The following is a 4561-nucleotide window of genomic DNA, read 5'->3' as shown; positions in this document are numbered from 1 at the left end:
CTCCACATTGTTAAGTCTCCTCTCCAAGGACACCTCTTCGTAGACGACCAGTCAATTACGTGCTGGGGTAAAAATGTTGAATTTACTTTTCATATTGTCCAAAAGACATTGAACGATTTACAAGACTGGGCAGACAGCTGTGGCTTCAAATTCTCAGCAGCAAAATCGGATTATATGATAATCGGCAGTCAGAAAGGAACTAAAATAAGAATCTCGGTCTATTCATCAACAACCAACCACTCCAGGAAAAGGACTCCAACTAAAATCCTTGGGCTCACGATTGATAAAAATCTCACATGGGAAAAACACATTAAAACCCTAAAGAACGAATGTCAAAACCGAATGCGTATTTTAAAGGTTCTAGCCAACAAGCAATGGGGAGGTAGTACGGAATTATTATTAAGAGTTTACCGCTGTTTAATCAGGTCTAAGCTGGACTATGGAGCCATAATCTACGATTCAGCGAGCAAATCACTTTTGGACACTCTCCAACCTATCGTGAACTCCGCATGTCGAATATGCCTCGGAGCATACAGAACGAGTCCAGCCGCTAGCCTTCTCGCGGAAGCTGGTGAACTCCCCCTGGCTGTCCGAAGGAAAGAACTTTGTATTAAGTACGCGGTATCGATAGCCACAACCCCGAATAACCCAGCATACCATTGCATTTACAAAAACGTACCGCCTAACGACGACCTCAATTACAATGCTCCTGAATCACTTAGGTTAAGGATAGCTCGCTACACCGCCGAGCTTGGACTCCACCTACCGACTGTTTATAAACGATCACTTGGATACTTCCCTCCGTGGGAATCCTTACAGATCCCAATGAATCTTGACCTCAGCGACCATGATCGACCAACTTCAACCAATGAAATCTTCAGAACACTCTTCTGTGAAATGCGCGACATTTATTCACCATGCATTGAGTATTATACTGACGGCTCAGTCTGCAACGGAAAAACAGGCTATGCGGTAATCTCGAACTCTAACCCTATAGTTACCCAGCGATCACATGACTACAACTCTATCTTCACGTGTGAGGCCAAGGCGATTCTCCATACCCTTGAGATAATCCAAAATCGACAGGACAACACAAACAGCACCATCTTTACGGAGTTCGATGTCCTGTCTAAGGGCTATCCAAAATATCTTCACCCAGAATCCTATCATCCAAAGTATCCATCAAATACTAGACCACCTCAGGACACTTAAAAAACAGGTCAGCCTTGTTTGGATACCCGCCCATACGGGAATCCCAGGAAATGAGGAAGCTGATCAGGCCGCAAAAGCCGCAACTGCGGAAGAATGCCCACCGGACTCACCCGTCACACTTACTGAGGCCAATAAAATAATCTCCAAGGCAATTAAAAACCAATGGAATACCATGTGGCTCCAAAGACCCAGCAAGCTCCACGACGTCAGAAATAATATTTCTGAAGTGGTCCCAACATTAGATAGATGGGAACAGACTGTACTAACACGAATCCGCATCGGCCATACAAATCTCACCCATTCATACCTCATCTCTAAGAAACCCCAGAATCTATGCCAACGCTGTAACTCCCCAATATCAGTGAAACACCTCCTGATTGACTGCAGCGACTACCAGCAAGACAGAGAACGTGCGGGCCTAACGGATGATCTCCCAGGAATGCTAACAGACTATAATAAATGTAAAAAAGTAATCAAGTTTTTAAAAAATGTATTAATATTCCACTTAATTTAAAAGAAAGGTTGTAGTCGCTGATGACCTCGATGTCAAAAAGCGACTTGTAAATAAAATAAAATAAAAAAAAAAAAAAAAAAATCTATCAAATATAAAACTTCTTTAACAAAATGTCTAATTTACAATTAATCGCTAAATATTAGTGAAAATTGGTTTAAAATTTAGTAAGAATCAGGAAGAGGTAAACAGCTGATTTAAGCCGGTACCTTGCAAATTTAAGTCCATTCTTAATAACAAAAATTTATAATTTATAATATTAATGAATATATCTAACATATTAGCAAATAACATACAAAATATTTTTCATTTACGTTTTCAAGAAAAAAAAATACAAATTAAATACATGTAGGATATAAATTTTTTATATCTTTGCTTGTATGTTTCCATACACTGCAGAAAAAAAATCTTGACTCAAAGATAAATTTCTTTGGACCAAGAGTATATTAGAGATGACTGAAAATTTCGTGAATGAAGTCAAAATTTCTTGACATTAAAACACTTTTTGCTCCAATATAACTTCGGCCTCCGTCAAAATTTTCTTGGTGCAAGAAATACTTTTTTTTCGGTGCATATGATTCTCACTTATATTTTTTCCATGAATTTAGGAACTTTTATCCATTGTAAAAATATTTTCGACTTCATTCAGTAAAAATGACTTGGTGTGAAACTGATAACAAAATACCAAGTTCAATTTATGTGGCATGAACTCTAAATTTTTAAACCGTCAAGCGAGTAAACATATAATTTCTTATGATTTCGCGTCAAGAAATTAAATGTCAGTCATTTAAATAATGCACTATTACTTGAAAAACAATTTTGACATTAGTGCTGCTACTTATGAAACATTGTATTTGAAATAATTCAAACAGTTCCATGATTGTTATTGACGAGACTAATAGTATTTTACACAGTAAAAAATTTTGCATCATTGCGTCAAAAACTTTAGTGTTAAAAATTTTTGTGTTAAATATTTAACTTTTTTGAGTGTAAATTTAACATTTATTGTATTAAATCAACATAAAAAAATGTTAAATATTTAACATAAAAATTTTTAACACAAAATTTTTTGACATAATGACGCAAAATTTTTTTACTGTGTACATCAAGTTTCATAATGTTGTTAGTATGTCTGGAATGCGCTGCCAGCTGAAATTACAAAAGCCGAAAGTTTAGAAATATTCCGTAGACTGTGCTATGATTATTATTTCCAAAATTATTGATCTGCTATATTGCACGTTTATTACTGCTATTGAAAGTTGTTGAGCTTTGTATAACACAAGTATTATCTATAAGCATGATTAACATGTTATTACTGTTAATTACTATATTTATTTTGATTTTATTTTTATGTATCTAAAACTCTGTACATCATACACTAATTATAAATGTATATTTGATGATGATTCTGAGGGAGCCTAGGCTCCAGAATCCAATAAAATTATTATCTATCTATCTATCTATCTATGTTAAATGAAAGAAATTCAAATTTCGAAAAAAATTGAAATTAAAAAGAAATATAGATTAAAAAAATGGTATACTTAACAGAGTTGAAATTAAAAAAAAAAATCTGAATTTTGTAAATTGAAATTTTGAAGAAGAAAAATCCAAATGAAAAATACTAAATTTTCGGAAAAAATTAAATAAAAAAAAATTAGGAAAACGGTTGACCCTGAAGGCCATCCCTGCAACTTCCCGCTAATTCCATACTTAGGCGCTTAAAATTGCACCAATGACGTTTTTGAGCTCTTCGAGCTCAAAAATACAATTTATGGGTTATTTTGAGCTCTCCGAGCTCAAAGAAATTGCTTTCCTATGCTTTAAAGCTCTTCGAGCTCAAAAGTCTGATATAGATTTGATAAGACACTATTTTTTGAATTTTTAAACCGTAATAACTTTTGAATGAATAAACCGATTTTTACGCGATCAGAAGAATTCGACGCAGTTTTTCAAGCCTCACAAAGAATCTCAAATTTTGAATTGATCACGCTAGAAATTTCGGAGTTATTCCGAAAAAACACTTTTTTCGGTTTTCTTTCGTTCACGATATCTCTCGAACGAATCAACCGATTTCGACCGGACTGGTGGCGATCGACGTGGTTTTTTGAGGTTAAGAGCTGATTAGTTTTTGGAATTGAACCTTTAAGCCGTTTAAAAGTTATTCCAAAAAAACCACATTTGAAAAAAATTTTTTTTTTATTTTTTTGAAGATTTCTCAAAATCTATTGATCTGAATCGGTCCAAATAGTTTTCAAAATCTAAGTTTGGTCAAGCCCTTTCGAATGGCACCAACCGCGATGAAATCGGTCAAGCCGTTCAAAAGTTATAAGCGGTTCACATACTTTCACACACACACACACACACACACACACACACACACACACACATACATACAGACACCGTGACAACCTCGCAGGGATAGTCAGGGAAGCTTCCTGTGACCTTAAAACGTTGAGATCTGATGAAAACTCGATTTTTGCAAAACGGGGTGAAAACAATAACTTCCCGATTTTTGAAAATCTTCGATTTTCTTAGCGGGAAGTTAAAAATAGCTGTTTTATGCTTTTGAGCTCTTCGAGCTCAAAAGTCTTATCAAAGTTCGATGAAACACAATTTTTATAATTTTCAAACTGTTATAATTTTCGAATGAATCAACCGATTTTCACGTGGTTGGCGACAATCGATGTACTTTTTAAGCTCTATAAAAAAAGTTGCTGTTTTAAGCTTTTGAGCTCTTCGAGCTCAAAAGTCTTATCAAAATTTGATAAAACACGATTTATTCAATTTTCAAACTGCTATAACTTTTGAATGAATGAACCGATTTTTACGCGGTTGGCG

Source organism: Cotesia glomerata, linkage group LG6 (assembly GCF_020080835.1).
Source record: "Cotesia glomerata isolate CgM1 linkage group LG6, MPM_Cglom_v2.3, whole genome shotgun sequence".
In the NCBI taxonomy this organism is placed as follows: Eukaryota; Metazoa; Arthropoda; class Insecta; order Hymenoptera; family Braconidae; genus Cotesia; species Cotesia glomerata.
This window is presented reverse-complemented; position numbering follows the sequence as displayed.